General features: G+C 35.4%; 1 protein-coding gene and 1 non-coding gene across 4 annotated transcripts in view; both read right to left on the bottom strand.

Moving 5' to 3' along the window:
• Positions 1 to 27,618, bottom strand: part of ARHGAP15 (Rho GTPase activating protein 15) — a 626,777-nt gene that overhangs the window by 272,939 nt on the left and 326,220 nt on the right. The window lies entirely within an intron of this gene.
• LOC114495880 lies at positions 15,274 to 15,409 on the bottom strand. Its single transcript, XR_003684543.1, has one exon. It is a non-coding gene; the product is annotated as a small nucleolar RNA SNORA48 (small nucleolar RNA).

Raw genomic sequence — 27,618 nt, forward strand, 5'->3', positions numbered from 1 at the left:
TGTGTTTCTACCTCTAATGTATTCATGTCTATGGTGTAAATCCTTCATTGTCTCTTCATGTATAGGCCTAATAATTTTATTTTGATGATAATGTATCTTAGGGTGTGTCTATGCCAATAATGATTTTTACAGTGTGAGTTGGTGTTAGTTTTTATAGCGTTAAGCATTGCTTTGAGTTGCTTAATGAGAAACTTTCACCGTGGTTATGATGATTACAATGATGAAGATGATGATAACTTTAGTACTGTGGTAAAAATATTGAGTAATATCATCACAAATGTCATTTTCCTCCATTTGTAAGTCTGTTTTCTTTTTGTGAGACAGAGTTAAAAATATCTTTGCATCCAAAGTTATGGAAATACTACATATTCAGAAAACAAAGAAAGGAAAATAGAAAATAAACATAAAAAGCAAAAAGCTATGGTTTGTACAGAGACATCTGATGACATTTTTTTTCTTGAAACAGAGTCAAATACAGTAGATATGGAGTAAAGATTTACACTATTAAGGCATCTTCTTTTGGCTGGATATTTTATCTGGCCTTCTTATGACTTGGTACCATGTCAGTAAAACTATTTGAGAACTATTCGAACATTTGATGAATTTGCTAATAAAGTAAGTGGTTACTGAGCTAAGACAGTAGCTTATTTTGAAAGTGAAATTACAAAAAAAAAGACAAAAATAACATGGGGCTTCAATGCAGATGAAGGGTACCGTGTAGTAGAAATGTGTTTTCCCCAAGCAAATACTGTATATTGAAAGGAGTGATGGGCTCCCTGCTGGCGACAGAAAACAGGCCATGGCCAAATCAAACGCAGAGACCTTATAGATGAATGTGCACAACAGTTTACAGAGAACAAAATAAAAAGCAAAACAGTAGATTTTGCTTTTTATTTTGGTAATTCCACCATAGAGGTAAGAGCATAAATAGCAAGATTTTCAGCAATTAGCACTTAGATTCCTGTGAAAAAAAGTCAGGCTGGAGAATGAAATAACATTCATATTTAAGAGCATCAGACAATTTCAATGCTGACTTTCCACGCTAACTCAGATACTAGATCATGCTAAGCAGTGTTTGAATTGGGTGGGCAGTATTTAAATTTTCTGCCCATAAACAGAGAAAACTGTCCCTATATACTGTGTGTATGTGTGCATTTGTTTGTACTTTTGTAAAAATGTGTGCACAGATATTGCATTCTAACTGGGTATTCAGAGGAGTAATATATGACAACTTTGAATCATTTTCTGTAATCCCTAAATTCCTGGCCTTATGTATAATCAACAATATGCTACAGGTATCTTTAATTTTCAGACATAAAATTTGAACTAGGTCACAAGAGTATACATCACAGGTCTCTCATTTAATCCCTCATAATCACTCCATGTGGCAAATTCTCTTACTGCTGTCCACTCTACAGATTAAAATCTAAGCACCAGAGAGGTTGAGCCATGTAGCAAATAAGTGGCAGAACCAAAATTGAACACATGCTGTCAGATTTTGAGCCCGTGAGAACTCCTAACCTGTCCCACTGCCTTCCTCTACATCTGTTTGACAATGCTGTCAAAGGTCTAAGGACAAGGAGAGATTGCACTGTAGTCAAGCACGTCCAACCTACGGGCTCAAATCATCTGGTTTACCTGAACGGCAGACTGAAATAACTTTAAGTCTGTCACTGTAGACTTAAAAGAGAAAATGAGCTGCCTTAGGTGAAATTAGTGAATCGTAAGACAGCAATAGAATTAATGGCTGAGTACTCTCCAGAGTGCCAGTCAGAAGAACTGAAGAAGGCATCTGGGTCTCACACAGCCGTAACCACCATGAGCACAAATTGAGTTCTTCGCTACTGGGCAGAAAGCAAATAGAAGAAACACTCACCGTGCCCCAGGTTGTACATGGCAAGATGAGTGTGACTATAGAAGTAGAGACGTAGGATCGGGGTTGGGGCTCCCTTTTAGGTAAAAATGGCTAGTGCCTTAGCCGGACCTCTCAATGTCTTAGTCCTTCTTCTTGACCTCTGCCATCACACAATCTTTTTCTAAGATAGGCAGATGCACACTTAGCCCATAACAGTGTAAGCACATATATTCACATTTACAAACCCTTTACCTCTTATCTTAGCTGAACTAGGACATCACATTCTTCTCTGTGACCAGCCACAGAGTCTGCTTGTTTCACTTCTGGTTACTTCATAGGAATAAGAGCTCAGGGTCACCATTTAGGGGGAAGGTTAGTAAGAATCACTAACATATGGCTGGCTTCCAATAATGCTGTTCCTTTCAAAATATGTGTGTTCCTTTTTCTCTCATGCATTCAATCTCTTTTGAATGCTATAGGTTCTGGATTTTGAATTTCAAGTCTGTCATTATCGGTGGTAGAATCTTATTCAAGAAATGTAAATTCTTTGTGCCTCTATTTTTTAATTGGTTAAATGGGGCTGACAATATCCACATCAAAGATTGTTGTGTAAATTAAATGCCCAATATATGCAAAACACCCAGCATAAAATCTAGTGAATGATAAGCATTCACTGAAGGGTGACCAGTATTATGGATTGTGATGTTTTGGTGGGCATCCTCCTGTGTCACGGTCAGGCCTATAACAACCAGTAAGTGAGCAGCACAGGTGGTGTGAAAAGGGCCCCCTCATCCTTCCTGACAGTGCCTCTCATTTTCTCAACATTTACTGGGTATTTCCAATGTATCTGCTATTACTAGATTATGCCCTTAGTTGTTACATAAATTTAAATATCTATTTATTTATGTAAAATTAAATACATATATATTAATATGTTAAAATTTTAATTGACTGATATTTGGCTTTCAGTTAAAACAAATACTTGTATGCAATCCCAAGTGTTTATGTGTGATTAATTTCTGCCAGGTAGAGTGTGTTTCAAGACTTTGAACATGTGTTGAAATCATTGGGTTTTGAAGAACTATCCATTAAAGACTTTCTGAACTGTGACAATGGATATTGACAGTGCTTGTCAGACTAAACCACTATTGATCGGCTCACATCATGTGTATAGCAAAACCAATTTCTTTCAAGTGCTTCCTCCTAACTGAAATACATTATTGCAGCCTTCCTCTCTGTTTATTATAACACCCAAGCTCATCGCATGTAACACATCCAGCAAAAAGGCTTCACAATGAAGGAAACAGAAAACTGCAATAAGGAGAGAATTGAAGGCACTTAACAAGCCAGCAGCCCAAATACTCTGGTACTGAAGTTGCTCTTTTTTGGGGCAATATTGATCCCTTGCAGAGACTTGTTTTTATTTTACTATCCTTCTGAATACCGAAAGATCATGGACTAACAAGAGGTTTGCTATTGTTTAATGACCCTGTGACACTAATGGTTTCCACCCCAGAAAGAAACTATTTTAAGTACTTTGTGTATGTTTAAGTTGTGGGAAAGAAAGTGTTTATGTTGGGTCACTGCTCCTCTGCCCACAAACATACACAGTTACACACACACACACACACACACACACACACGTGATGTGACTTTTCCCAAACTTCAGAATGCTTTCTCCAGCGACTGACTCAGGCAAGCTTTGGCCATCTGTATGCTACATATTGTACAGTTCTCGCATGAATTTGCAGTGTGCCTTTCTTTCTGAGAGCACATTTCTTACTAAAAAAAAAAATACTCTTATACAACAAAAAGCAGTTCTCATAATACCTCCATGAGTGGGAGGAATTCCAGATTTATTTATTTTTATTTGAACATACTATTATTAAACAAAACCTAAAAACATAACTTCCACAAGTACTGCCTGATCATAGATCATGCTCCCTGCAAGGTATTAAGAGCATTCCAGGGCCCACAGAAACTTCAGTCCTAGTTTTCACCCTTTAAGAAGCTCACAGTTTACTGTATGCAAATGCCTGGGGAGAGCAGGGTGCTCCTAAATTCTTAGGATAATTCTCAGGGTATTCCTAAAACTGCTGCCCTTTTCTAAAATGATCTGTATAGCTTACATGAGTCATGCTGGTTAGAAAAAAAAAAAAACAGGGGAGACCTTGGTTAACTTTATAAATGCTCTAATTAAATCTGGTGTGGGGGTGCCGGCTTCTTTCCCATTCTAAGCATACCTAGAAATTTAAAGAAAAAATATTGTTCTGAAGGCTGGCAAATGCTACATGAGCAAAATGTGCTCTTCTTCAAAAGCCTTTCCTAAGTACAGAGTTCCAAATCTACTGGAAAGCTCTAGACTAGGATTTCTCTCAAGATAAGGATTCCATTAAGTCTTGCCCCCTGCTCCATGCTCTGGCCCAGGAGAATGGCTGCACTCAGCACCCTGGCTGTGCTCTTCCTCTGGCTTTGCCCCTGGCCTTGGCCTTCTCACCCCCACATTCCCTCACACTGAGACAGGCGCTTGGCCTTGGGCCCATTCCCCTGGCACTCTCTGCGGAGGTCACTCTGTCCTGAAGAACAGTTGGTTGTCAGAGTAGCAGCCTCCCATGCCTTTTTCAGGACATTGGAGATCAGGAAATGTCAGGCCAGAGTCAGTTGGTCTCTCACAAAGTAGTTTTATTGGGATGGAATCCTCTATTAGAGGCCTCAGTTTGACATAAGCCTCAAGCTATTTACTCCAAAACATGTGTGCAAAACACTGAGATCCTCCCGCCTCCCACAGGAAGTGCATTGAAAATGCAAAGGGTGTGCCGAGCAGATCTGAGGACACAGTATGTAGTCTATGGCTAAGTGATCAAGGGATACTGGAGCGGTTTGTCCTCACACATGCTGACGGACAGCTGCAGTTTGCAGCTGGCAGTGAGCTTATGCTCCCTAAACAAAGATCTCGCTGGAACCTAGTGAATACTTGGCTCTACCGCAATAATCATAATTCATAACATACATTTCTAAAGAAGAGGAAAAAACTATGAAAAGACCGGGAAACCCCACATTACTCGGATATGTGTGGTCAGCACATAGGCTGTTATATTTGTTGTCCATTTTGAATCTACCTGAGGTCTTTACTGAGACAGTGGTCACCACGTCTGTGACACATGAAACAGCTTTTTGCCTTCCAGCCACACCTTCAGATTAACTCTTCCTTCCATCAAAAAATAGTGATGGGAGATTTATTTTCTGCCCCAAACCGATGATTATCCCAAGTATCTTATTTTTTCCCTAAATGAGTTCATTGTAATTAAGTTGCCAAGCTTTTTCTAGTTTCTGACCATCAGATAACCCCATTCATAGGCACAGTTCATGTTAGAGTCACAGACACATGAAATATTAAATCTAGAGTGAACTTGAAGGAACATAGAGTAAATGCTCCTAATTTCTGAGATCAAAAAAAAAGATACTCAAATTGCTTACATCACTTGCCTAAGGCCGCATATTAAGAAGCAGGGTAAATATTCAGCACAAATTTCTCAGCCACCATTTCTCGGCTTTTCTCAGTACATCTTTATGTGTCTCTAATCCCAGGTTTCACGTCTTTAGAAAAACAGTTCCTAAATCCAGAAGAATGTTCCAGAGAAGCCAGTTCTGTTGCTCTAGGCACACATTGCTGGCCCAATTCTTCCTGTGACCAAAAGTTTTAGATTTGCTTCTAAATGCAGTCATGCCATCAATTAATGCTCTTTTATTCTACATATTTAGAATTAGAGAATTTTGAATTAAATATGGAAATACATTTACATGTACATGCATAAGTATGCATAATAATATAAAAAATACATGCCCCAAGGGGGGAAATTACAGTAGCCTTCCTTTTTACATGTAGCAATGCTAAGTGTTTTGCTTTTCTTTAGCTTTTGGTAATCTGAAGTCTGTAACAGATTATTACATTTGGGGCTCTGAGCCTTTCCTTGTCCTGGGGGGAGAGAATCCTGGTGCTGATTGTCAGGACACCCCTCCAGACACAGATGCCACCGAGGAGAGGGTTCGCCTGGATATCCTCCCCATGTGTATCCTCCCCTAGTCTTGCCTAAACTAGGAAAGAATAGAGAGGACTGAGCTATGAATGGGAGAGTGCATGTCACCAAGTTCCAACCTCTCTGAAATTTGAACTTCAGGATTACTGAACAGGGTGAGGACTTGGTTTTCTTCAAGCTTGTTTACCCTTGACAAAATAGAATTTCTGGTCTTGCAAAAAATGTTTTGGGGTTTTAAAGGTCTCCAAAAGCTTCTTGAGACATTAAGTACCTCTTACATAAAATAACACAGTGATGATTTAAGACCGGAGGAACTGGAAATGCATGGATTAAGTGACCTTTAAAATACACATAGGTTTAAAATTGAAAGGGAAATGCACTTAGCAAAAAAGCATTTGGGATTTATTTCTAAAGTATGGTTGGAAATATTAAGCGAGCTCAAAATGAGGCGATGCGTACACATCCTCATTTTGACTTAAAGATCTACTTTAAATAACACAACAGATGTAGTCATCAGCATCTATTCCAACAGGGACATTGCGAATGGTGCAAAGGACATGGTAAAACTTAGGTAATAATAAGAACTACTCTCATTGTTATCCCTTAATCCTTCAAACTGTCAAAGCACAACCAACAAAAAAAGAAAAATATGCTGGCAGGATCTAATGTCTTCTTATTTCCATCAAGCATTTCAGTTAGGAAATTTTTATCAGAAAATATTCCTTTAAATTAGTCACCGGAAAGTAAGTTTAGCTATAGAGACTCTATGGCTTGAGAGAAAGAAATTAAAAACAACAACAGCAACACCTGCAGACTTCAGTCTGAAAACACCCCTGACAACCCAGAGGTGCCAGTCTACATAATGGCTAAGGAAAGCAAAGGAAGACAGAGCAGGGGATCATGGGTGCACCCTTGCAAAGGAAAACTGAACATAACTATTCCATTGTGAGGGAGTGACCACCTGAGAGACATGTGCTCTGGGTCACTTAACAGTTTGGCAAAAATATTTCTTTTGTCAATTTTGAGTCCACATGAAATAAACTGATTTTGGAAAACATGCTGAAGTGAAGGATGAGGGTGGCATGAGGTGGACCTTCACCTTATAGTTTGAAATTTAACAGTGCTCCCTACACTCTCATCAAGACTGATAGGTAGTTGGTGATCAGTAAAAAAATGGATAATAATTGAATAGTGTCTGAGCAATATGCAGGGTGGAAAGCACGTAGGCTTTTGTATTAAGAAATCTGATCTTGAGTCCCAGATCTGATTGAAAATGTATACTTTAGCGTCCCTGAATTTCAATGAGCTCATCTGTATAACAGGGATACAAATACCCCAATTTCAATGTTTTAAGGACCAAATACTTTGATGTAAAAGATCACATTGCTTTGTATGTATACAAGTAAATTATTATCTTTAACTTCTTCCTATCTTTCTTCCTCATTTCTATCATCATCACCATCATTATTGTAAGTTACAGGTTGCACTAGACTGTAAAGTGAGTTAAATAAAAAATGTCTCTTGGGCTTTGGGAGCTAACAATTAGAAGTCATAATACATATGTGTCAAAACAGAAAATGGATAGGATAACTTAAGAAATTTGGAGTGAGTATAGACAAATTAAATGAAACATATTAAAATAGCTGTGAGTAAAGAGCTACGTCCATGTGACAGAAAGAGCCCTAGAAATTGCTTTTTAAGACAGAGTAAATTTTCTCACACTTTCAACATACTGTTTATTAAATTCTCCAATTTTAAGAATGTTTAGTAATTGTAGCATTGTTGGCAATACATTTACTGTCAGCATAATTTTGTCAGGTGAATGCATGGTATGGGTGACTACTATAACTTATGCTAATAATGATAGTTTTAAAATAACAAATATAAAAACATTTTGTTTTATACCTTAGTTTAAGATTTAAGTCTTATGTGCACCCAAATAGTAGTAGTTCTGCTTTGATAAATATGTCAGGAATATTACTTTATATAAGGATAATTCTTATCAGAGTTGTTTCATAAGTACTTGCCTTGCCATACAGCCTTAGAGCACATAGATATGTACTTTACTAATCATAGATAAAGCATATTTCACATAATGAGTTTTTTTAAAGATCCTTAACACTTCATTAGTCATAGATGGGATGGATGTTAGTTCCAGGGAGAATGTAAAGATCTGAGGAGCTAAATTATGAGCATGGTAGGGATGAGGCAGTAGGTTATTAGGCAGAAGACATTTTGTTTTACTGCTGGAGGTCATAGGGTTATATCACCACTTTCAAGCAAAGTTAGCTTTGATGAGGAGAGCAAAAAAAAAAAAGTCTTCTCAGAATGAGTTTCTCACTAGTAAGCTTCCATACCTTTAGATGGAAAGAATTGGATATACTTATTGTTAGTCACTAATTCTACTTTGGGCACATTGGTCTTCTTGCTGTCTCTCCTGAGCATATCTTGCCCCAGGGCCTTTGCACAAGCTGACCTAAGTATTCTTTCTTTAGATAGCCACATAGCTATTTTCCTTGCTTCCTTCAGGTCTTCCCTCAAATGTTATTTCTGAAGGTTCTCCTCTATTTAAAACTGCAAGATTTCTTTGTTTAGATGCTCCCTATATCTCTTCTTTATTTTAAAATGTTTTAAAACTTAATTATCTTGCTAATGTATATATTTTTTCCTTTTTTAGCATCTCCTTTTACCTGCTGGAATGTTAGCTCCATGAAAGCAGGGTTTTTGCCTGTATTTAATTCTATTTTATTTTATTTATTTTTTTAGAGACTTTAGTCCCTGTACCTAGAACAGTATTGGGCAAATGATAAGTGTTCAGTATATGTTTGTTTAATAAATATAATACTCTGAACTAATTTTTAGAAAAATAAAAGCTCTTATTCCATTTTTATATCTTTAATATTTATAGATAAAAGCCTATGTGTTAAAAAAGTAAACTTTCCTCTAATATTTTATGAAGAAAGACAATTATAATTGCTTATTACTATTGAATGGCAGTATGAGTTTCTACCCACAAGAGGTCTGAGAAGAGAAACAGATCCAGGCTCTCAGGCCATCTTCTTCAAACCAGGAACATCTAGATCTAGAAGAATAACACAACTGTTCCTTTCTTAACTATTCACAGATATGAGCACATAATTACATTGTTATTTTTCTACCTCATTAAAGAAAGATGGAAAATTTATATAAAATCAACATTTAATATATTTTTCAAAAAATTTTATGTATTTCTTTTTAGAGAGGGAGAAAGAGAGGGAGAGAAACAGCAATGTGTGGTTGCCTTTCATGGCCCCTACTGGGAACAATTCCCAGGCATGAGCCCTGACTGGGAATCAAACTGGCAACCATTTGGTCTGCAATCCAGCACTTAATCCACTGAGCCACATCAGCCAGGGCAACATTAAATACCTTTTAAGAAGGCTTATATATTTAAGCATATATTAAAATTATATCAGGTGGTGGATGAGAGATGAAGGAAGAAAATTATAGAGGTTGGAGACTCTTGTGAGAAATGATTATAAGAATGACAAGATGAGGATGAAACCTCTATTCTCTTTTTTCAGTTAAGGAGAGAGAAGGGAGAGAGAGAGAGAGAGAGAGAGAGAGAGAGAGAGAGAGAGAATAAATATTTGGTAGAGGCTAACTCTGGCCTAGCAGGTGTCTTAGATCACAGATCCCGTAATCCAGCACTGTCCATATATGTACTTATAAATATTTTAGTAGTCACACTAACAAGAAATAGGAGACATTAATTTTAGTAATGTTTTATTTAACCCAATCTATCCTAAGTATTGTCACTTATCCATATAATCAATATAACATTTATAAATGAGATATTTTATGTTATTTTTCAGTGTCAAGTCTTTGAAATTTGGTATGTATGTCACACAGCAAGCAAATCTCAGTTCAGACTGGCTACATTTCAAATGCTTGGTCATCACACACGTCTAATGGCATCCATTTTGGACAGTGCAGTTCTATAGCAGGCCTCTGGGTGTCCCGTCTGAACACGGCATGTGCCAGCACAAAGACAACCCCCTGGAGCCCACGTGTGGGGCAGTGCTGCAGTTGCTATGGCTCCACCACAACAGTGGGCCAGGAGGTGTCAGGTGAAATAGCTTTCAACTGCAAAGCCATGTGCACGTGACAGGACTCAGAGCCAGCAAAGCCAGGGACTATTTCTGAATTGATTTGTATTTCCAGGTCTTTCTCCACCCAGCTTTATGTTAGTATCTGAGTAGGGCAATGTGTGTGTGGAGCCAGAGTGATTCATGGAAAAAGATACCAATTCAGAGAAAACAGCAAGATGATGTTAACTGTATCTCAAGTTGGTAGACAGGTTAGACAAGTTACACTTTATTCTTTTATCTGCAAGAGTTAGGCTTTTGAATTTTAGTATGCCAGTTTTTAAGTGCTGCTCTGTTATAGTGTGCTACCCGTGACATTTAACACTTGCTAGTTGTCTCTCCATAACTACACTCATACCCAGTCCTTAAAATACACCTGGGAAAAGTGAATGGGTAAACTATAGGTTCTCAGTGGTGCTGGGTGTTTCAAGTATATAATTTGTGCTCTCTGTGGTTGGGAGAGTTATACTAGTTTTATTTACCCTACCCCCTCTGAATTACACAGCATTTTAGTTTTGGAAACTCATGACAAAGTAAAAATAATAACTTCTCACAAATGGCCAATTTCAGATTATCTATTTTAATATAGGAAAGACTGGATAAGCACAGTCTGGTCTACAATGCACTCTCAAAATCATGGTTTTGGTTTGGGGAAAGAAGCTGGAGACACACGCTTAGACATAGTTTAGACCAGACTACAGAATAAATAGGTTTTATTTAACTCAAAGTTTGGTTTTGCTCTTAATTGCCATATATTTAGCTGAATTAACTGTACAGTGATTTAAACAGACTACTGATCTTATATGCCATTTCCCAGTATGAGAATCAATTCACATAGTCTCAGCCAAAAACTATTCAAGCTTGGTAGTGTGTATCTCTCCCAACTTCTATATCACTCTCTCCCCCCCGCCCCCGACATGAAGAAACCAATAGCATTCTATTGGCCAGCTGAGCAATATTTTGCCATAATTTCTGGAATTTAACAATAAAATATACAATCCATTAAGACATAGAATATAAGTAAAGCAAAATCTGAGATAGCAGTTTGATTACTAGAACAATAATAACTAATATCCATTTCTAAAAAAGGTTTATGAAACTGGAGCCAGTTGTCCAAACCAAAACTGTGTTCACCTAATGCTCACAAATGATTTCAGCTGAAGTTTTCAGGTTCAGTTTTATTTTTCTTCCTAAATTATTTTGTTCTTATCACACACAATCACCAGAGATCATGTAAATGTGTCCACCTTTAAAGCCCTTAAAGAAAAAAGTTGCATACAAGCAGAATTCCACTTTAGTTTTAAAGACAAGAGTGTGTTTTAAGTATGATGAGTATGATGGAAATGTTTGCTAGAAAAAAAGAAAAAGAAACTGGCTCTTAGTGACCTTGAAGTTTTTGGTGTACATACAAATACTTAAAACATAAACTATAAGCAATCGACACTGTGAGGCAACACATAATCAAACAAGTCACCATGAGGCACATGGCAAACTTCTCTCCATCATGTTTCCCAGCTTTACAGAAGCAAAGGTCTAATAAACATGAACTTGAACTACAATAAACATACTCAAATCATCTGAAAAATAGGTATTTACAATAACAAAGTAGTCTTGTAATGGCAAAGATAGATGAACTGAACTTAGATCTGTGTAATATAAAAAAGGAAACAATGATTATATAGTACAAATAATTTTGCTGTAATATGACAGCCTAATGACTTAAGTGCTCAATATTGTCATTATGGTTTTGAACCCCATGTGCATTAGCAATAAAGACTCAATAAAATGAGTGTATAAGTCATATTTTCCATGAAAATCTTGTTCTTGTAAAATAGTTGTGTCTATAAGACCTGTGAGCCTAAGTGGAAAAAACTAATAACTTGAATTATGTCGTATGTCCATGCTGTGATCTGAAAGTGGTTTCAGGGAAGTTTCTAACCAGCCCTTTCTTCCCATGGAAGCAAACAATGGTTTTGGACACCTGGGTTTATTTTAAGGTTTTTAATCTGGTAAGAAAACTTATTTTGTTATGTTAATATAATTTACTGTATATATATATATATATATATATATATATATAAATATTTCCCTGAAGACTATATAATCCAAAGCCAATTACTATTACTTATCTGATAAATGCATTTTAATTTTATGGGAGAAAAAATGAAACTCTAAGAAGTATTTAAAATGTTCATCTTTACTTAATATTTTTCATGAACACAGCTACTAACATTTTTCTCAGACGAGGTAAATGAATGGGTATAGAGTAGTGATTAAATAAAAGACTGAAAAAAATCATGGGATAATTGAATAGCATGACTAGGCATTACATCAAGTTTTCAGATTCTGTTCCTTAGATCCCAAGTCTTTATCATTGCTAAAAATCTTCCTGCTCTCATATTATAATATGAAGGAAAACAGTGTTTAAAAGTGTTTTTAAAAAAGTAGGTATTTTCAGGCCACTGAGCCATGTATCATGAAGCTATTTTTCTAAGAGATGCTGAGAAACATGATAAATTAAAGATGTTATTATCTTTTATTTTCCCTTTTAGTGTGTGTTACGGAGCAGCTGTGCTGAATTCTTGGTGTAAAAGGAAAACCATGCCAATTTTACTTATTTTTGTGTTTGGAGTGAACATGTGATAAGAAGTGCATTTTGCCATTACTGACTTGGGAGATGTGACAATAACGGTAATGGGTGCTGTTGCATCTACCTGCTAAACTGGTTCTCCTTGCTCAAAATACCGTTTTGTAGGGCGGCATCAACCATCTGGCATCACAGAAAGAGAGTCTAACAAAGAAACTTTTGGGATGTCTAAAGATGATGTGAGGATAGACAAGCCCCTCAAGGGAGTCTGCACAGATGCAAATCACTTATATTTGCAAATGTTCACACAAAAGAGAGGATGGAATTACCCAGTGAATGACTCCCCTCAATTGTCTGCTTTGTGTCTGAATATGCTTGATTTATGTGCATAGGACTAGGAGTCAGGAGCTTCAAGAACTAAGCAAGAATACAATGTCCATCAAGTAAAATACTCTTTTCCATTAATACTCAAAACACATGAATGTTTGGACACATATATATGCTGGCTTTACACAACCCACTCTTTTTTATCATATGCTTAAATTGAAAAAAAAAATTCAACCCAAGCTGTCTTTTCCACGAGTCTTGAGAAACTGCATTGTTTTGAAAAAAAAATGTTGGCTTGATTTTCACAATTTTTAAAAAGTGGATATGGAAAGAATAAGATTGTGCCCATAGAAGGCATTGTTTCCAAACTGCACTGTATTGTTTGGCCCAAATAACTTGTCCTCCTATATGGAAGTGGGGAACCAGACAAACTGAAAATACAATAGCCAATCAAAATAAAAGTTCTATTCTGAAATAACTGTATCATCCCCCGACCCATTGCCCTGCCCCCACATTCACCCTGCTAGTGTAGCAAAAGCAAACTATAGAGAAAGTAGAGACAGCTACAAAAAAACATTTTGGAATGAAGAGAAATAGAGAATTCAGTTTTCATATTAAGTCATAGCTATTCAAGGAAACTGTTTGTTGATTGGCAAACATGGGGTGTCTGTTGAAAGAGACCCAAAGAACACATCTGAGGTGTGTGAGGGATTTTTCTGTCCTCTTCGTGGAAGAACTAGAGAGATGATGTGCAGTGTCATACCTAAGCACAGATGGAGGTGGTGAATCTAATTAAGAATGACATTGTTGCTAATATAACAAAAGGTGGCTTTTAGTTAATTTTTATGTGCTGAGGTGTCAAAAAGTAGTGTGAAAAGGAAAACATATTTATACTTTTTCTCACATGAACAGTGTCTAAAATGTAATTATATTTCCAAACATTTAATCCTTTTTTGTATATAAATATCAGCATTTAGATTTTTAAACTGGGGGAAAAAATAAAGCATTAGCTTTCTGCTAAAAAAGGGGGTAAATGAGGTTTCTAAAATACTGTCAGTCATACTCTAAAAATATAGGTATCAACACATAGACACCTCAGTGCCTAGATTTTGTTTAATGTAATAGCCCATATTCATAACATTAAAGGTAAAGATTATAGTGATAATCCATGATTCATGGACTGTAGTCATCTTATTACCCTTTCATTATTTCTGACTTCTCTGGCCACCTTAGCAAATACTGTAGAATTTGGTTCAGCCCTGGAAGTGAGAGGCGGCTACAGAAACTGGTTGAAGACTGACAGCAATGCCTTCTGTTCCCTCTCTCTTTCCTGCCGCCCTTGCCCTGTGCCTTTGTTCACCTTGGATTTTTTTGTTAGTGCTCATCGAATTGTATTAAACAATATTAACGGAAAGCCACAGAACAAAAATAGGAGGTTAGGGACAGGAAATGCAGAAGAGGAAAATAAAATAGCAATGGGTTAAATGGGATGGATAGTAGAACTGCTTGAGGAATGATAGGAGAACATTTTAAAGCTAAAACACATTCATTAACCTAAGGAACTGTTTTAAAAGAAAGGTTTTTAAAAGTTTTAAAAGGAAAACTTGTTTTAATGAATGCTTGATTGAAAATATGACATCACTATTTTCTAGCAGATGAACAGAATTTTCTTACAAGATAAGGAAAATTATTCAATGAAAGCCTTTAAAGTTGATGTAGAAATCAAAAGTAAGCCAATAGGAATTTGATATCATGTTACCTAAGATAAAGGGAAAGAATTAAGAACTAAAAAGCATTATGAAGCCACAGCCTTTAACAAAAATCTCTAGAAAAGCCCCAGTCCTCCAACATAAACTTCTCGAGATGTTTGACCACTAGCAGCAAGAAGCAAAATTGACTTAATTATATCATTTTCACTGTATCAGAAGTTGTCTTGACGAGGCACTGTCATAAAATTTTTGTTATTTACGTTTAGAAATGGAAATTACTTGTTTGGCAAGACTAAGCATAGCTTCCAAATTTACATGAATATATAGAGGGTTATTTATTTAATTTTACTTTTTGCTTGGCATACAATAAAAATTCATTTTAGGTTATGTTGTTGTATGTGCTCAATCACTAATGCAATTTGTTCTGTTAACTCATGCTTAGAACTCCATTTTCTATAAAAATACAAAATTTCAGCCTATTCTTAGTTTCTATTAAATTATGTCTAACTTACAAAGTCACCATTCAGATAAACATAATTAAATAAATTATCATTGACCTTTATTTTCCTAACATCAATTTAATAAATTTTATTATTATTACTATTATTATTGTTATTATTGCTATTATAACCTATGTGCCCAAGGCATGGACCAGGCATGGGCACAGACCAAAAGCCAACCTGGGATAAACAAGGAGTTACTTTGTCCCTGGCCAATATGAGACAAGCACCACCAAGCCAGGTACAACTTTACCCAGATCAGGGACACAATTTAATAAAATAAAAGAGCTTATTTTAATTATTTTTATAGGAAAATAGTCTATAATTTTAAGAATCTAGAAGTTCTAGCAAGGTTGGTCTTGACTATCATCACCCTCACCAAATCAAAGCTAAATGAGTGATCTTGTTAAAATATAATTAAATGTATAGATACTCCAACAAATATGTCACTTAATAATACCTTTTTAAAAAAGATTTTATTTATTTTTAGACAGAGGGGAAGGGAGGGAGAGAGGGACAGAAACATCAATGTGTTTGCCTCTTGTGCTCCCCCTTCTGGGGACCTGGTCCACCACTCAGGCAAGTGCCCTGACTGGGAATCAAACTGGTGACCTTCTGGTTCACAGGCCAGTGCTTAATCCATTGAGCTACACCAGCCAGGGTTAATAATGCCATTTTTTAGAAATAGGGTGAAATGTGGCTGAAAGATAAATTTTACTTTTGAAGAGAGATGTCTTCATGGATAGAACATTGAAGTATATAGGTACCTGCCAGGGCCACCCACCACAGAATGAACTGGGGAGTAGGGGAGCTAATTCTGAATTTTCCCAACCACTTGACACTGGGCAAGTGAATGTACACATAGTGACTTTTTTATGTGTCAAACTTTCTAGGCTAAACTATAGACCCTAGATATTCAGTCACACACCAATCTAAGTGCTGCTTTGAAGAAACTTTGTGAGGAATTAAATCTCCAATCAGTTGACTTTAAATTAATCAGAAGAGATTAAATCAGGTGAAGTCTAGTGTAATCAGGTGAGTTCTTTAAAAAAGGGTTTATGCCCTCCCTGAAGTCACAGGCTCCAATTAGCCCCTGCCTGGGGACTTCTAGTTTGTGCCTGACCTTCCCTGACTGTCCTTATGGACTTCAGACTTGCTTAGCCAGCCTGCGCCATTGTGTAAGTCCATTCCTTCACCTCTCTCTCTCTCTCTCTCTCTCTCTCTCTCTCTCTCTCTCTCAAGCTTTCAGTTTATCTATCCATCTATCTTTTCATCTTTGCTTTTTTGTGTGCTTTTTAAAAATTAATTTTTTAACTCTATTTATTTTTTATAACTTTTTTATTGTTGTTCAAGTACAGTTTTCTACCTTTTCCTTCCACCATTGAACCTTAAATTATGCAGTAACTTTTTGGTCTAACTTTTGTGTTTTGTAAAGTAGAAGGTTAGTTAGGTGCAGTCTGAGTTACCTTTCAACCCTCAATGTGCATGATCATGATTTAGGGTCAACATTCTCTTACGTATAGGACATTTTTAGAGAATGGAAGTTAATTTATTTTTTTTATTTTTAAAGATTTTATTTATTTATTTTTAAAGATGAGAAGGGAGGGAGAAAGACAAGGAGAGAAACATCAATGTGTGGTTTCCTCTCCCACGCCCCCTACTGGGGACCTGGTCCATAACCCAGGAGTGTGCCATGTAGACAGGGAATTGAATCAGTGACTCTTTGGTTTGCAAGCTGTCACTCAATCCAATGAGCCACACCAGGCAGGGCTGGACATTAATTTCTTTTGTTCATAATTAGATCTCCAGTGGACAGAACATTATCTAACATACTGGATGAATGAATGAATGTATGGATAGATGGGACTCTGTTCCTTGTGTATGGAGAGTACGAGGTATATCTAACACTCAGTGAGGCTTGGTATTTTCCTATGAAGCCCTTCTAGGAGATTATTTATAATCAGAAACCATTTTTCATTGCAGACTTTTGGTTTTTTTCTAGAGTTAAAAACTTTAAGCTGCCACTTTTGTAAAGGCAAACTTATACAATAAAACAAATGTATTTTAAAAATAAGCAAATAACATATATCCTTGGCAGAATGAAAATGATGAGTCAATTCCAGTTTATATTATATACTGTATCATGCCCTCTTTGCATTTCATGTGTACCTAAACACAGTCCATTTTCAATAGTGAAGTCCCAATCCTGTTGGAGCTGGTGTTCATGATTACTGGTTTAATGTACTGTGCTAAAGAAGACACCTCATTTCAGAAGCAGAATTAAGTAACATCATTAGTTTTACAAATATAGAATTTTCCTTTCCAGACATAGGTACTCTAGGTCATGATGAAGAAAATGGACACTGGAAAGTTGTTAACTTTTTTGTCAGTTTAAATTATTTTCTGATGAATTTACTGAGGTTCTTACATTTATGGATAAATTTCGTTACTTTAGTTTGCTTCCTCTTAACAATGGAGGAAAAAACAATTTTTTATAATGGCACCAAAACTAGAGTTGTTTAGTTGTTACAATGTTCTTATAACATTTAGGCCAAATGAAGAAATGATACATATCCATGCTCTTGGGGTTACCTCTAGTTCAGAGAAATAAAGATCCCATATCATAACTTCACTCCCTCACAGAGGTGCCAGAGTCATCTTATATTACAAATCAAATCTCAAGAATATGTTCAAGATTTATACAGGTGAGCTTGAGTCCCCCAGACTCACTAAACATTTGGAGCTAAGAAAGGCTAAGGTCTACCCTGACAAGAGATCTCTATCCTCTGACATCTGGAGTATTCCCATGTTCTCTGTGTCTAGTCCTCTTCAACAGGGGTTGTGGAAGTACCCCTGGGAGCTGCCAGCGCTTCTGCCTCAGCAGGTGGGGCCCTTTCTCTGAATCATGACATGACACAGAACCAAGTGAGGCCATCCTACTCTGAGTTCCTTTCTTAAGTTTCCTCTAAAATGACAATATTTTAGCTTTTTCCTCATTTTCCCCATTGTTCTTGTCAAGGAGAGAAAGAATCACACATATGTTAAACAAGATAAAGATTTCAGTAAAATTTTCCTAAAAAAACTATCATTTCTTGGAGTAAATCTAACTCAGAGAAAAAAATTGAAAGTATAGTGAATAATAACCCTAATTCAACTACCATATCAGGTAATAAACTACAATTTGTGCTTCAAATCTGAGGTCTGGTTAGTGTAAAATAAAGATTCTAATTTAATATTATTCAAGTACTTTGTCTTCTAAACTTTCACATTCTAGCTGGTGAGAATAAATTATGTTTTCAGTTTCTGGATTTATATCTCTTCATATATGCATCATTCATGCCTTCATGTATGCAGAGAATAAAGTGAAATTAATGAAACTAGTAGAATGCATTGTAGTCCCCATATATCTACATCTATGTCTCTTCCCATCTATCTACTAGTCACATGTTAGGACAAGTGAAGTTTGGCAGAGAAAATTGGTATGAACTGGCCTAAGAGTTTCAAATTTGAATAGAATCAAATACTCATAAATACAGCACAGTAGGTACTTCAGGAGGTATATTTCCTATAAATAATGTTGTTTCTCTTTTGTAAAAAATGCCATATTTTTATAATTTTATTTTATTTTGGAAACAAGAATCTATTTATTGTGAAAAATTTAGGAGATACATAGAGAACACAGAATAAAACTATAAAAGAAGACAATGAAAACTTAATTACTTAGAGTTAATCACTGTTGCTGTTGCTAGTTTGGCAGATTTTCTTTTATAAGATACATTCCTTCACATATTTAATGATTATTTAATGAGCACTGACCTTGGGCAGGGATACATCTCTGCACAAGCAGAGCAGGTCCCTGCTTTCAAACTCCTTATCCAATAAGATTCATAGCTTGTTTTTAATTCCTCCCACTTTACATTATGCCATAAGCACACTCATTCCACAACTGTCCTTTGAAAACATAAATTTTCATAGCTATAGAATATACCATCATATGGATGCAATATGATTTATTTAAAGGAATGCCAACTGTGAGATTACTTCAAAATTTTCACTATGGCCCAAAGCACTTTAATTCAGACTTTTAGTTTATTGTTATTACTTCCTTTAAACAGATCTACAGAATTGAAATGAAGTTTGGAAAGTACAAATTTCTGAATTTCTTCACATATAAACACCAGAGGTACAGTATTTATATGTACACCTGTACAGACAGGTGTATTTCTAACCTAAATGCGTGTGATGCAAGGAAGTGTATGTAGTAATTGATACAATTTATGGAAAATATGTTTCTTTTAATTTTATTTTTGGTTTTAAATGATATATCTGAAATATCTGAAATGATTTATCCCATCTTTATGATTCTAGATGTTATAGGACAGGATGGAGTAACAAAGGCGAGTAAAACATTCTTTCATTCCCCATTTGCCCAGATGCATCATTCTAGCATCTTAGTTATATGCACGTTTGGATCCTTTGACTTGAACTGAACGCCAGTCAAACGAAATCTTTGCAATTTGAAGCTTCCACTATGTCTAGTCAAATCACCGTACTTCTCATAAATGATTGCAGCTCTGAGATGGCATTCACAGGACCTGTTTGTAGTCTTCAAGTCTTCATCTGACATCCCTTGTTGAGGCAGAAAACAGACTTAAAAGTTGTCTTCCTTTTGGTTGACCCAAGCCACACACAATCTTAAAAACTGTTAAGTTAGTATATAAAAATATAAAACTATGTCTCAAAATATGGAAAGTATGTTGCTAGGATGATTTTCAGATCATTAGTTCTGTAAGGCTAAAGATCTAGGCAATTGCTTCCATTAGAAAATAAACATATGCATGAAATATCTTTCTATATGCCTTCACTTTTAGTCTGTGTGTATCTTTTGATCTGAGGTGTGTTTCTTGGAGACTACATACATATGGGTCTTGTTTTCTTATACATTTGTCTACCCTCTGTCTTTTGGTTGGAGCATTGAAGCCATTTACATTTAAGGTGATTACTGATAGATATGTAGTGACATTTTATTGTTAGACTATTTTCTTCTTTTTTCTTTTTTTTCTCCTTCTTATTAAAGCAAGACTTTTAACATTTGTTGCAGTACTGGTTTGGTATTAACAAATTCCTCTAACTTTTTTTTGTCTGAGAGGCTCCTTACTTCTTCAATTTTAAATGACAACCTTTCTGGGTAAAGTAGCCTTTGTTGTAGGTCCTTGCTTTTCATTACCTTGAATATTTCACACTACTCCCTCCTGGCCTGAAATGTTTCTGTTGAGAAATCAGATGATAGTCTAATTGATGCTCCCTTGTATGTAGCTACCTGCTTTTTTCTTGAAGATTTTAGGCTTCTCTCCTTGTCTTTAAGCTTTGTCATTTCAATTATGATGTGTCTTAGTGTAGGCTTCTTTGGGTCTACCTTTTTTTGGGACTCTCTGAGCTTCCTGGACTTGTGCAACTTTTTCCTTCACCAGATTAAGGATGTTTCCAGTCATTATTTCTTCAAATAGGTTCTTGATCACTTGATCACTCTCTTCTCCTTCTGGTATTCTCATAATGTAGATGTTGTTACATTTCACTTTGTCCAAAATGTTTCTTGAGTGCTCCTCTTTTCTAAATAATTCTTTTTCTTTTTGTTCCTTTGCCTGGGCATTTTTTTCTACCTTATCTTCCAAATCACTGATTTGATCCTCTGCTTCATCTAACTTACTGTTTATTCCTTTCAGTGTATTATTTATTTCAGATATTGCATTCTTTGTTTCTGACTGGTATGTTTTTATAGCTTCTATGTCTTTTTTCATGCTGTTGAGTATCCTTATAATCATTACCCTAAGTTCTCTGTGTAATAAATTGCATGCTTCCATTTCATCTAGCTCTTCTGGAAATTCCTTGTTCTTTCATATGGGATCTGTTTCTTTGTCTTCCCATTTTGGCTGCTTCTTTGTATTTGTTTTTATGTATTAGATAGATCTTTAAAGATTCTGGGGTAGGCCTTTGTCAGATGCTGCTTGTGACTGGTCTTGATCAACCTGTTTGGAGCTATCAGTGATCCACAGAGTGTGGCTGCCTCTGCTGGGCCTCTCTGTGTGCAGAAAGAACCAGGCTGCAAACCAGGGCTGGGTTTTATCAGCTTAGCCAGCTGAAGTCTGCTAGATCTCCCAGAGATCCCTTTTCATTGGTAAACTAACTAATGATATAGCCTCAAGTTGTAATTAGCAATTTAGCTTAAGTTCCACAGGGTGAGGCAGAGTGATTCCTGTGGGTGGGGCTGCTGCTTCCCCTCAGGCTGATACCATTCAGAGAGGAGTTCTCTGTTTGGGAGAAATGGCCTCTGCTGTATGGGGAATGACTCAGCAAAGGAGCCTGGCAGCTATTTCATCAGTTCTCTCCTCAAAACTGCCAACCCCAAAGATCTCCCCAAGCATCTCTAGTCCATTCTGCCCTCCCTCTGCTGAAGGCCAGGGTAAGTGGCTGCAAACCAGATTTTGCGCACTGGCCCTTTAAGAGGGCCAAAGCCTCACAGTCTCTTCTCCCTGGCAGACAGAAACCCTCCGACTTTTCACAGCTGGATGATATCTGGGGTCTTTCCAGCTATGGTGCTATAGGCTGAGAAGCCCATATTGGGATTTAGACCCCACATTTCTCAGGGAGAACCCCCCTGAATGCTGAAATATGCCATGGGGTAGCAGTACTTACATCCAACAAAACAGACTTTAAAATTAAGGCTATAGTAACAGGCAGAGAAGGACACTGAATAATGATAAAGGGAGCAATCAATCAAGAGGATATAACCCTAGAAAACATTTATGTACACAACATAGGCATACCTAAATATGTGAAGCAAATCTTGATGGACATAAAGGGAGAGATCGACAGAAATCAGTCATAGTACTTTTCAAGTGCACATGGAACGTTTTCTAGAATAGACCACATATTAGTACACAAACAAGTCTCAATAAATTTAAGAAGATCGAAACATCAAGCATTTTCTCTGACAATAATGCTGTGAAACTAGAAATTAATTACAAGAGTAACAGAGAGAAACACACAAAGACATGGAGGCTAAATAACATGTTATTAAGCAATGAATGGGTCAACAACGAAATTAAGGAATAAGTCGAAAGATTCCGTGAAACAAATGTAAATGAGGACACAACAACCCCAAATCTGTGGGGCACAGGAAAAGCATTCCTAAGGGGGAAATTCACAGCATTATAGGCCTATCTCAAAAAACAAAAAGAAAACAAAACAAAACAAAAAAAACAAGAAAAAGCTCAAATAAACAATCTAACTTCATATTTAAAGGAACTTGAAAAAACAGCCAAGTCTAAAGTGAGTCCAAGGAAGGAAATAATAAACATCAGAGCAAAAGTAAATGAAATAGAGTCTTAAAAAATGATACAAAATATCAATGAATCCAAGAGCTGTTTCTTTGAAAAGATAAACAAGATTTACAAACTTTTAATCAGACTAAACAAGAAAAAAAGAGAGAGGACTCAAATAAAATCAGAAATGAAAGAGGAGAGGTAACAACTGATACCACAGAAATACAAAGGATTGTAAGAAAATATTATGAACAACTATATGCCAACAAACTAGACAACCCAGACAAAATGGATTAGTTCCTAGAAACATACAGTCTTTCCAAACTAAATCAAGAAGAATCAGAGAATCTGAATAGGCAGATTGCAATTCATGAAATTGAAGCAGTAATCAAAAAAACTCCCAAGAAATAAAGGCCCTGGACCAGATGGTTTCACAGGTGAGTTTTATCAAACATTCCAAAAATTAGTGCCTCTCCTTATTAAACTCTTATAAAATTCATGCAGAGGGAAGGCTCCCAAACTCATTTTACAAGACCAGCATTATCCTAATTCCAAAACCAGATGAAGACACCATGAAGAAAGAAAATTATAGGTCAATATTCCTGATGATCATAGATACCAAATCCTCAACAAAGTATTAGCATACTGAAAACAGCAATGCATTAAAAAGATCATACACCATGATCAAGTAGTATTTATTCTGAGAATGTAAGATTGGTACAACATTCGAAAATCAATAAATATGATTCACCACATAAACAAAATGAAGGATGAAAATCACATGATCATATCAGTAGATGAAGAAAAAGCATTTGATAAAATTCTGCACCCATTTATGATAGAAACTCTCAGCAAAGTGGGATTAGAGGGAACATACATAAACATAATAAAGACAATATATGACAAACCCACTACCAGCATCATACCCAATGGGCAAAATCTACAAGCATCCCCTTTAAGACTGGGGACAAGTTAGGGCTAAAGATAAATTGTTCAATAAATGGTGTTGGGGAAATTGGACAGATACATGCAGAAAAATGAAAATAGATCACCTGCTTACACCACACACAGGAATAGATTCAAAATGGATCAAAGACTTAAATGTTATACCTGAAACCATAAAAACTGTAGAAGAAAACACAGGCAGCAAAATTTTGGACATTACTTATAGCAATATTTTATCAGCTATATCTCTCCAGGCAAGGGAAACAGAAGAAACAAAATAAATAAATGGGACTACATCAAACTAAAACATTTTTGCACTGCAAAGGAAATCATAAACAAAACAAAATGACAACCCACAGAATGGGAGAATATATTTGCTGATACATCTAATAAGGGGTTAATATCCAAAATTTATAAAGTCCTTACAAAACTCAACACCAAAAAAAAAACCAAAAACCATGAACAACCGAATTAAAAACGGGCAAAGAACTCTAATAGATACTTCCCCAAAGAGGAGATATAGAGGGCCAATAGGCATATGAAAAGATGCTCAATGTCACTGATCAACAGAGAAATGTAAACTAAAACCACAATGAGATATCATCTCATACCTGTCAGAATGGCTATCATCAATAAATCAACAAACCACAAGTATTGGTGAGGATTTGGAGAAAAGAGGAACCCTCGTTCACTGTTGGTAGGAATGCAGACTGGTGTAGCCACTGTGGAAAGCAGTATTTAATATTTTGAGATATCTCAAAATATTAAAAATAGATCTGCCTTTCAACCCAGTTATCCCACTTCTGGGAATATATATGAAGGAACCCAAAACATGGACTGGAACGAATATAAAGTGCCCATTGCAGTGTTCACTGCAGTGTTATTTACAATCACTAAGATATGGAAGCAGCTCAAGTGTCCATCAATAAATGAGTGGATAAAACAACTATGGAACATTTATACAATGGAATACTGCATGGCTGTAAAAAAGAAAATTTTGCCCTTTGCAACAGTATGGATGGAACTGGAGAACATTATATTAAGTGAAGTAAGCCAGTCAAAGAAAGATGAATATCATATGGTTTCATTCATATATGGAATATAATGAACAAACTAAAAAAGCAAGGAAAATGGGAACAGACTCATAGATGGAGAGCAGGATGACAGCTAAGGAGCGGGGAGGTTAGGGAGCAGAGGGATGGACCAAAAAGGAAAAATTATTCATGGGCATGGACAATAGTGTCGAGATTGCTATGGGAAGGGGTGTATAAGGGGACTAAATGGTAATGGAAAAAATACAATAAAAATAACAACAAATATATATATATATAGTAGTATGGTGTACCTAACAACTGAACTTAAGAAGTTCAGTTGGTTTTTACCATCCTGACTAGTGTACCAGTATTTATATATACTGTCTCAAGTTGATCACAGACTAAGTATAACCACTTTATCATTTTTCACATAATTTCAAGCAGATCACAAATCAAGCACTGCAACTATCATTCTCCCACATTCTTCTCTGTTGTTATGAGATGCCAAAACAATTGAGTCTTGACTTCAAAGCAATGAGTGATGGTTTATCCACAAAGGAGAGGAAAACATTAGGAAAGAGAAAAAAAATCCCTGTCTCTTAAATTATTTGTTAAATGGATTTTAAGATGTTTCTTATTGATTAGTTGTGTGCTTTGGAATAACGAAGGTTGCCTATTATTTAGAAAATTGACATCAGTGATCAGTTAATTCTTAGACCTGAACATTTTTGAGGCAGATTTTGAAAAAATGTGTTATTTGGATATTCTGATTTCTTGAGTTACACTGATTATATATTTTCAAAGTAACTTATTTAATTGGTTCCCAATTTATTAGAATAAAATTTTATGTACTATTGTCTTGAGACTTAACTTTTGTATCTGCTTCACATTTTAAATTTTACTTATTTGTACTTTATGTTCCTTTAAATTATATTTTCAGTAATTTTATTTCATTCTTAATAAGATTGTTTATTTTCCAAAGAACTACCTTTTAGTTCAAGTGATTTTTTGTTTTCTAATTAATTGGTTTACCTTAATTTTATCATTTCCACCTTTGGATTTCTTTTCCTTACTAAACATTTCTTAAGAATTGTTTTTCTTTCTTTTTAATACTAAAACATTTAATACTATGCACTTGCCTCTGAATATTTTTGGTTGCATACTATTAAATTTGATATTTATTGAACTACTCCTCAGGACAAAAGCAATTGAAGGTAATGTTAGAATAATGTTCAATTAACAAGTAAGTGGGACCATTTTCTTTAATATCTTGTTATCAGTTTCAATTTTTATTGTATTTTACTTCTTACCAGATAACATTTCTTTATAATATGTGCATTTAGAATGTTTTCTAAAATTTTCGTTGTAGATTTAGTACATGCTTGATAATAATAAATATTATCTGAGATATTTAATAATAATGTGTAGTATATGCATATAGGGTAGAAAGTTTAGTATATATTATTAATCATTAATAAAGATACATAAAATGTGTTTTTACCTCTACTATAATCATACAGATACTTATCTAGAATTATAGTTTGTCTTCTGATACTGAATATATATACTTATGTAGATACATAAATTGTAATTGTCAAATGAATGAAGCAACTTATTTGGGAACTTAAAGGTTAGCGTCTTTTAAAATATAATTGGAAAACAACAAATTTCTGAAGAAGTTTATAAAATAATCTCACTAATTTTAAAAATCAAATTACATTTTAAGATTTTGTTTTTACTTTTTAACTCACCATCTGTTAAATCAATAAATGCTAGAGTTTAATTTTGTTATTATATATTATTTTCTAAATCAACTTTCTTTGACATTTGTGCTTTTTCCATCTGTCAATATGGCCCTTAAAATTTATTTTTATATATATATATACATATATATACACACACATATATACACACACACATATACACAGACATACATTTATATTTGGATTAAAATCTCTTTATCTTTCAAAACACATGCACAAAAGCATTTAACAATGTCATTATTTATACATATTAACAAGCAAAACTTAAAGGCAAAAAAAAAATAAAAACAAAATAGTTCAAAGCCTTGTAGATGCAACACGTGTTCTGAATTAGACTGCTTAGCTTACCTGAACTACAAAACTAAAATACTTATGTTTTCTCCTCTGTAAATGAATGTAAAATTATGCTTATAATATAGGGTGTTTTAAAGATCAGGAATGAGAAAATACATGCTATGTGCTTAGAAGAGCATATGGCACATCTAATGTTTATGCATTCTTTATTAATATGGAAAGATTGATCAAAGCTCTCCCCCCATGTGGGAGAAAAATAATTTTACCTTTTTGAAAATAGTGTAGCCATATCACTTTATATTTGTTTTTTACTTCATACCATTACCTGATATATTTAATTTTAATGACTAAGCCAGTGAAAAATGGAAAATTATTTCATTTCTAATTATTCTAAATTTTTCTACCACCTCTATCATTTGCCACTCTGTGGTTCATAATTTTACCATTTTGGGTTTAAAGTTATTCAGGTCATATAGACTGTTAGGTTTATTTAGTCTAACAGAAGTCACTAATATGAATAACTAGCATTTCAAGAGCACTTACTCTATTCCAGGCAGTGTTCTAAGCATTTTTGCCAGCTAATTGACTTCATGCTTACTGCAAATCTATGAGAAAATGTTGCTTAGTCCATGCAAATGGTATTGGCAGGGCCAAGACTTATGCCCTGGCCATCTGGCTCTAGCATCAATGCTTTCATCACTAAACTGTAGCTAAACAACCAGGTGAGCTGCCCTAATCTGGAATTAATTATAGTACTTGTTTCCTAACAGCTGGGCGGCAGGTCATTTGACACTATTTCTATTACTAAAAAGTGACAGACTCTTATTCCTAGGGCAACTTAGGCAATAATTCCAGCCTCTATAACACTGGGAAAAAAGACATCAGGATCCAAATTTGCAGCATTTTGATTTATTAAATTTCACTTATAAATTCTTAGTGGACCATGGTCATGGTGTTACCTAACCTGCCATACATGGGAGTTTATTCTTTTTTTTTTAATATTTTATTTATTTATTTTTAGAGAGGGAAGGGAGGGAGAAAGAGAGAGAGAGAAACATCAATGTGTGGTTGCTGGGGGCCGTGGCCAGCAACCCAGGCATGTGCCCTTACAGGGAATC

Source organism: Phyllostomus discolor, chromosome 4 (assembly GCF_004126475.2).
Source record: "Phyllostomus discolor isolate MPI-MPIP mPhyDis1 chromosome 4, mPhyDis1.pri.v3, whole genome shotgun sequence".
In the NCBI taxonomy this organism is placed as follows: Eukaryota; Metazoa; Chordata; class Mammalia; order Chiroptera; family Phyllostomidae; genus Phyllostomus; species Phyllostomus discolor.